Source organism: Raphanus sativus, chromosome 2 (assembly GCF_000801105.2).
Source record: "Raphanus sativus cultivar WK10039 chromosome 2, ASM80110v3, whole genome shotgun sequence".
Classification (NCBI taxonomy): Eukaryota; Viridiplantae; Streptophyta; class Magnoliopsida; order Brassicales; family Brassicaceae; genus Raphanus; species Raphanus sativus.
In genome coordinates this window covers 14,369,380-14,378,239 of record NC_079512.1, presented here as the reverse complement: position 1 = coordinate 14,378,239, position 8,860 = coordinate 14,369,380, and the positions used below count along the sequence as shown (strand labels likewise).

General features: G+C 37.2%; 1 pseudogene; it reads left to right on the top strand.

The window, feature by feature from the left end:
- The first annotated feature begins 861 nt into the window (after positions 1–861).
- On the top strand, positions 862–3,881 carry LOC108835033 (dolichol kinase EVAN-like; annotated as a pseudogene).
- The last annotated feature ends 4,979 nt before the right edge of the window (positions 3,882–8,860 follow it).

Genomic DNA, 8,860 nt, shown 5'->3' with positions numbered 1-8,860 from the left:
CAACCAAACTTTGTCGTGCACATGAATGCATAGCTACCAGTGTGGTTTACAGAGTCAGTATGAGTCTGTATAAGTCGATGACAAAAAAAGACAAATTTCCCTTGGTCTCTTTTGTGGCTAGATAGGATTTAGTGTAGATACGCATAGGAGCTGAGCAAACAAGTAGTATTGATTTGAGTGAAGAGATTATGTGGTCAACGGTTGGTGGTTGGGTGTTTTGGTAGGTGAAAGGCATATGATGGCGGAGAAGGTGTCTGGTCAGAGGAATTTTAGCCATTGCGAAACTTGTGGTCTGACTGAACAAGGATATGAATGAGTGAATTGGAAATGTGTTCAAGGGAGGAATGGTTAGGATCAGCAGGAAGAAGGTCAAGGGTGGAGGTGTGGACGGGGTCGGTGTATGTTGTCAGTGATGTTGGAAAGAGAGATGATGTCAAGTGAAACGTGGACACCATTTATGGATGTTGGGTTTCCATGGATATGGTTTGTTGTGTTTGGTGTTAAAGGGATATTTGGGATCATGTGGTCATGGTTAAAGGTGATTCTTAGGTTGTTTCCTTGATGGAGAGAAGAAGGATTTGCTATATGACTAGTAGTTCGGCGAGAAGGTGTTTTAGGTGATGATGGCAAGTTGTCTAGCTAGGCAACAACATTGTTGCTAATGTTGTCAGCATCTTAGAAGGCGTCATAGTCAACTACGGAAGACTAGTAAGGAGTGAGGTTCGCAAAGTATTCAGCATCATATTGGCTTAGGATTAGAGAACAATTTCTTGTTGTCGGAAAATAGTGTTATTTGGATTCGAGACCATAGGAGGTAGTGAAATGATGTGTTAACAATTAAGAAATTTTGGTTAATTTTAGGTTTAGTTGAAGAGGGGGATATCTGGCCAATTCGATACTAAAAAATACATCTCACGTTAAAAGTATGTTGTGTTAAAAGGGTGCTGGAAAGTATCTCCAAGAACAATTTTTTCAACCAAAACTGAACCGATGAAATTGACCTTTCCACGTGATAAAAGTGGAGTGTCCGTGAAGTCCGTGCCAAACCGTGTGTCTATGGGACCACTAATGCCTACAGGTCTCGTTTGGTGGTGGGCGACCCAACGATTAAAATCTCAAGGAAAGATAAATCAACTGTACCGGCGACGATGACGAAGACGCCGCCGTTAGTGACGGGGAGAGAGTTGTAGTGGCAGTTGTGGTTTCTCGCGTGATTCTCTCTCTCATCTCCCATGGCTTCTCCCTCTTCCTCCTCTGCCTCTCCGCCTTCCTCGTGGAAATCCGAGCCAAGACTTCTCCCTTTCTTCTCTCTCGTTTCTGCTCCAGGTTAAGTTCCACCTTGTTAAAATCTATTAGCTACATAATTATCACCTGTATGAGATTCAAGATCTTGTTAAATTTTATAATGGCAGACGAGGTGCATCTTCAGGGATATTGCTGGGAGCAGTAACACTTCCTTCTGTTATGTTATCTAAGTTGGTACAGCTTACATGATCCATCTCACTTCATGAAGATGGTAATTTCACACACTATTCTTAAGATTGGCTTATGATAGCTCATAATACATGCTTATTTTTTTTTCTTCAAATCGATGTTGTGTAGAGCTCTCCCATGTGACAATGCAGTACTGGGCAGCATCTGCAAGCTGCTGCGCCATACTTATATATCTCTCTGTAATTATGTCTCAAACCAAGAAAACTGAGTCTTTTTCCTCGTCGCTTTGGCTTACGAGAGTTAGTTTAACTGGCACGGTCTTGTATGGAGTGGCATGCTTTGTTTCACTTTCCATGATATCACACACTGGTAACTAATATCGTGTTTTGGCTTTTGTTTGGTGTGTTCACTGGTGACCTATGATGCTTCTTCTTTATCTCGACAGGCTTGAAAACATCATTAAAAATGTTGTGGATGTTATTTCACGGCCTTGCTGCTGTGAAGTTAATTCGACATTTGCTCTGCTCTTTCCCTTCTTGTGCCTCCATCGGTAATCATACTTCTATTCACGTCTTGGATTAACTAGTAGTAGTTTTAACATTCGTGAATTTGATAAATGTTTGGATCTTTTGTAGGGGAAGCACTTCTTGTAACCAGTGGCCTTGTTCTCTATTTTGGCGACTTTCTCGCGTGCACAATTGCAAAGGTTAGTCTTTGTTGGTTACTGCATGCTCACAAGAATGACTGTTACTGATTTCGTTGCTGTAATGTTAGTAATGGCAAATCGAGATTAAAGTACACAACTTTTATTCTATTGCTAAATAGCAGCTCCCCTGTCTCCTTCCCAGGGTCTTTTGCTGGGCCTTCTACTTTTCCCTATGGTGTTTAGATTTGTTCTGCATATATACGAAAGCTCGTTGAGAAAAAGAGACGGTGGGGGAAGGAACTGCAGTGATGCTGCAAAATCTATCTTATTCTTTGTTTCACTTATATTCTTTATAGTCGTGGCTGTTCCTTCTTGGATCCAGTTTGTTCATGATTTCCACCAGCATCCCTTCTTATGGTACTTATATCTCTGCTCTCACTTACTTATCTGTTTTCCTTTCTAATCTAACTTCTACATGCTTAAAAAAGGAAGAAAAAAAACTTCCAAATGCTAAAATTGAATCTATTTGTTTTACTCAATCGCAGGGTGCTTACATTTGTTTTTTCTGAACCTCTGAAGAGGATTTCATTATGTATCTACTGGATTCTGTTGATCGTTGTGTCTGTCTCAAGATTCTACAGCATCTCAAGGAGTAGCAAGGTTGAGAGAATCCTGCTACGCAAGTACTACCATCTGATGGCAGTTTTAATGTTCTTGCCGGCTCTTGTCTTACAGGTGACTTGTTGTGATCAATAATTTATAATTTTACTATTTAGAAATCCGTTATGTGTTAGTAGCTTCTTACCATTTCCCTATCCTTTTGATTCAGCCGAAGTTTCTCGATCTAGCATTTGGTGCAGCACTGGCGGTTTTCGTTGCACTAGAGATCATTCGAGTAAGCCTATTCTACATTGCAGAACTTACTTTCACCGTCTCGTCACTTTCAATGTGCTTATTCAAGATATTCGTTTCATTCTAACCAGATCTGGAGAATACAGCCCCTTGGAGAGCCTTTACATCACTTCATGAATGCTTTCACAGACCATCGTGACTCAGAGCTTCTGATCGTCAGGTATTGCCAAAGATGTGTAGGGAACTCATTTGTCACAATCTTTTTGTTTGGATAACCACTCATGACATGTCTTTTCTTTTACTTGTAGCCACTTCTCACTCTTACTGAGGTGTGCGCTTCCAATATGGATGTCTTCTGGGTTCAATGACCGAGCTTTATCCCCATTTGCCGGAATCCTCAGCCTCGGTATTGGAGATACAATGGTAAGACTTTTCTCAGATTTTACTTACGTGCTACCTTTGGAAACCTCAATTCTGTTCCCCTGTAATTTCTTTTACAGGCATCAATGGTTGGTCACAATATGGAGTATTAAGATGGAGCAAGACAGGAAGTGAACATCTTCTATTGCTTTAATAGGAAACTAATATTGTCAACTGCGTGATTAATGGAGGTTATTTTTTTTTTTGCGGAACAGATAAAACAGTAGAAGGAACAGCAGCGGGAATAACGTCAGTGATGGCAGTATGCTTTGTGCTGGTCCCAGTATTAGCATCAATGGGTTATATATTAAGCCAAGGATGGTGGTCGCTTCTTCTTGCGGTTACTGCCACTGGCATGTTGGAAGCTTACACGGCGCAGTTAGACAACGCATTTATACCTCTTGTTTTCTATTCACTCCTCTGCTTATAGTAAAGTTAAAAGCTTTTAATTGTTTTTTTCTTCTTATCTTATACAATAAAAGTTAATGTACATCCCCTATATATTAAAAAATAAGTATTACAAATGTAACCATGTGTCATCCCCACAATGCTTGTTAGAATCCTTAGAGAAATAAGTTGGTCCATATGAATATATAATAAGTTTTTTATTATACTAACAATAAATTAATTATTAATGTTTTTCATTATTTCTTTAAATAAAATTACGGAATTTCTTAATGTAACTAAAGTATATATAAGTATGTATATGACAATTAATGATTTTGAATAATAAAAATTTGATAAAAATTAGAATAGAGTATCATTTATCATTTAAAAAAAAATTAACTTATTAAAATAAAAATTTAGATTTTTCCGTATCTGTTATATTTTGAATTTTTTAAAATGGCTATAAATTACTAAAACTTTTAAAAATCTCACATTGAAATTTTTGTGAACATGGTTTAAAATTTTGTTACGACAAGATACAAATGACTATAAAATCATATAATATGAAGTCTTATTTAATACATATTACGATTAATATATATATATATATTAAACTATATACCATAATAAATATTTAATTTCAAAGCTTTGACCATTTTTTATTCAAGTTTTGATCAAATATTGACAACTTAATATTAAACTATAAATTGCATCGATTTGTTTTTTAAATATAAATTACTAAATTTATTAAACATCCACAATTAAAATTTTGTTATCAGTAATTTAAAAGTTTTGTAATAAAAAATACAAATGATCAAAAAAACAATATGAATAAAAAAATTAGTTAAAAGATATTAATATTAAAAATATAAATATCATTTAAATTTAATTATTTACCATATAAAATATAAATAATTTTTGTTTAGATTATTAAAATTTACTTAGTGTTCGCACCAATTTATATACATACATAATAGTTACTGAATTTTTAATTATTTAATATATATTTATTATTTTATAATATGTAAAAACATATAATATGTAAAAATAATTTATATATAATCTTCATTCCGTGCAAGGCGCGGATCTTAAACCTAGTAAAAAAATATTTTTGAATAAGGCAACAATACTCTCGTTTATTGACATCAAAGAGAACGACAATTTTGAACCCACACAAAATCACAAAGAGCAAACTCTCTGGATCCTTAATAACTGTCAGTGGTTTCAACCCTTCGTTCTCGGTTTCTGGCCGAAGGCTAGAGCGCTAGTCTCTCAAATGATTGCATAGATCTTTCAAACATCATTTGATATTTTTCTGTGTGTTACTCTTTGATTATTTCACTTCAAACATGTTTATAATTCTCTTTAGATATGCTGTCAAAAAGATAAGTGCATTTTGATGACATCGATTATCACATCAATTTTATAAAAACCTTCCAACATATATTATCTTATACCACAAACTGAAATATTACTATAATCCTCTTTCACAAAACGCAACGTCCATGTTGCTCTTCATGATCATCACCCGAATTGGCTCACAATTATTCTGATTTGGCTATAACATCGTTTGTAATTCTCTGTCCATCCAACAAGTGGGTCCCCACCCCTTTCATTTGATATGTAAACCACACCTGCTCATTAGCCATATGGGTCCACACCTGTTCATTTCTTTGGGTCAATTTTTGGAGACTCAAAATACTTATTTATTGGTCATTTAGTTTCTACAAGATTTTTCTTGTGGTTTGCTTCACTCACAGGAGGATAACATTAATCATTTTTGGATAGGTTACCCATTCTTTAATTATTTATGCTTAAACACGTTTAACTACAAAAAAAAATTCGATGTGTATCCAAAAAACTAATACACGTTACTAACATAGGTATCAAAAACAATTTTTTTTAAGTCTTACATCACCATATACCAGAAATCTAATACCTAAGTTTCTAGCAGGAACCTGGAGGCATGTGTCCTGCCATGGGTCTGGAGAAATCTAATACCTAAGTATTTTTCCCAATAATTTGCCCTTTATTTCTTGACTTTGTCATCGAAGTCGGGGAATAGCATGTTCACTCAAGTCAACCAGAGTTGCTCATTTTCAGCAGGCTTCCTTTGGGCAGGACATCGCTCAAGTAATTACGCTTTTTCCGGTTTCTTCTTAGGCTGGAACTGTATCCTGAACCTGGAGGAAATCTTCCTTTTCCTTGTAGCAGGCCGGAGCCTGGCGAATTCTCTTTGAGTTCTCGAGTCTGCTGAAATCAATGAAGCTTGGAGCATGGAAATTTCTTCGGGAGCAGGGCCGGAGCATGGAGCTTGCGCTTTTGATTCGGATCCAAGATCGGTAGCAGAAGCATGATCTGTATCCTTAGCATCAAAGGGGATATTTATTATCTTGATTTTTTGGGGATTCTGTTTCCTTTCTTGTAGGAGATTTGGTAATATCCTTTCATTCTTTGAAGGAAAATAATTTAAATTTCAAATATTTTTCCGAAATCCGAAAATATTAGAGCACACGGCTTCCTCGGGAAGGCGCGCAACGGCTCTTTCTATATATGCTTTCCCTTATTCTTCTTGTTCACTCCACCCTTCTCCATCGGTGATATCTCTAATTCAGGTACCGCTTTTTACTCTTTTGATCTCTTTTTAGGGACTTTTCTAGGTAGATCAAACCCTTTAGCTTGTTAGGTTTGTAAGTTGGCCTTCTCACCATCCAGCGGTCCCTTGGTTAGGATTTGTTTTTCGTGGATGGTCTCCACTGTTATTTGATCTAAGTCTCACATTTGACTCGGGATAAGAGATGTATATTTCATATTTCTGACAGACTTTGCGTTGTTGAAGATAATGTTCTCCAAAATACGGATCATGAACATGTGGAACCAGAGTCCACTTCTCCTGCAGACTCGGTAACTTCTTCTGAGACATCTGCAGTTTCAGACACACCGGCTGAGCCAACAGCTCTAGGTCATGGTCTCTGACAGAAAAAGGCACCTACAAAACTGGCGGACTACATCACTACTTTGCTTCACCAGCCGCCTCCTTCCTCCAAACCATATCCGATTGATAACTATGTCTCGAGTGCTCAATTACCTGATCAGTATCAGTATTATCTTATGGCCATAACTTCTAGTGTCGAACCTATACACTATGAAGATGCCTATTGAAGATGAGCATTGGAGAGACGCTGTTACAGATGAAATTGTGGCTCTCGAGGACAGAGACACACGGACAGTTGAGACCTTACCACCGGGAAAGAAAGCTCTCAGCTGTCGTTGGGTGTTTAGATTGAAATACAACGCAGATGGCACACTGGAGAGACACAAAGCGCGATTTGTAGTCTGTGGGAACCATCAAACATAAGGAATTAACTATATCGAAACATTTGCACCAGTAGCAAAAATTGTCACTGTTAGAACATTTCGTCAACAAGCAGTCTCACTTGATTGGGAAGTATTCAAATGGACATTCACAACGCGTTCCTTCACGGTGATCTTGATGAAGAGGTATATATGCAGTTTCCTCCATGCTTTCGTACTAATGATAAGACAAAGGTCTGTCGCCTCCGTAAATCTTTATATGGATTAAAACAAGCACCTATGTGCTGGTTTGCGAAACTTGAAACAGCATTAGTCGACTACGGTTTTAAGAAGAATGTAAAAGATTTTATCTCTGTTTATCTACTAACATGGCACTGATCGTATACATGTCCTAGTATATGTTGATGATCTGGTCATCACTGGAAATTCAAAGCCGGTGATTGATAAGTTTAATTAAGGAGTACTTGCGCTCCTATTTTAGGATGAAAGACCTGGGTATTCTTTGCTATTTCTTGGGAATTGAAGTTGCATGTAGTCCCTCTGGTATGTATCTGTGTCAGAGAAAATATGCTTTGGATATCATTGTTGAGACAGGTCTCATGGGAGTAAAACATGTATCATTTCCTCTAGAGCAAAATCACAAACTTTTAAGGGATGATGGTGAACCAATGACGACTGATCCTTTTCGCTATCGCCGCTTAGTAGGAAGGTTGATCTACCTTGCTACCACACGACCAGAACTAAGCTATGCCATCCATGTATTATCTCAGTTCATGAACAATCCGAAAGCTACTCATTGGGATGCAGCTCTCAGAGTGGTTCGGTATCTCAAGAACAGTCCAGGCCAAGGGATTCTTCTCAAAGCAAATACATAGCTCACGGTCTCTGCTTGGTGTGATTCCGACATGGGAGGCTGTCCTCTCACACGTCGCTCATTGAACGAATGGCTTATTAAACTAGGAGATTGTCCAATATCATGGAAAACATAAAAGCAATGGCTGATACAGTTGGCGAGTTACTTTGGCTTCGTGAGCTTCTTCCGAGCTTGGGTATTTAAATCAATGGACCAATCACTCTGCACTCTGATAGTCTTTCAGCCATAAACCTTGCAAAGAACCCGGTTGGTCACAAAAGAACGAATCATGTTGGTCTTGACTGTCATTTTATACGTGATGAGATTTTTCGTGGGATTATTGCTACTGAACATGTTTCAACAAAGATACAATTGGCTGACATGTTGACAAAGGTAGTTCAAGTTAGGTGTGTTTAATCTTCACACTCCACTTTGAGAGGAGGTATTGGGCCCTATGGACCCTTGTCGATATATATTGTTAACGTCATTAGGTAAACTCGTTTGTGTAACATACTCTTTGTATATAAGTCATTGCCTTGTCGATGAATCAAATAAGAAACCCTTTTACAACTTCAAGTTTCTTGACAATATATCAGACAACATATTTTAATTGATATGATACACGACACATATATATAAATATTTTCTTTCAAAAAACAGATACATGCATATGATGCATAATGAAACTTATATATACCAAGATAATTGAATGTGGAAATATAGCATTCGATTTCCGCTCTTCTCGGTGTAATTTGAAATTGGCGTAATGTCAAAAGATATATGGTCTTGTGTCGTCTTGGGTAAAAGACAAGAAATGGTTTTGTACCCAAAGAAAATACTATAAAAGAAAACAAAACTACTTTAAGACGGAGAAAAACGCTGCGTTTTGCTAGAGAGAGAGAAAAAGGCGATTTTGTGGCGATTTTGAGTGCGACGTTTCCAAGAGTTTCGGG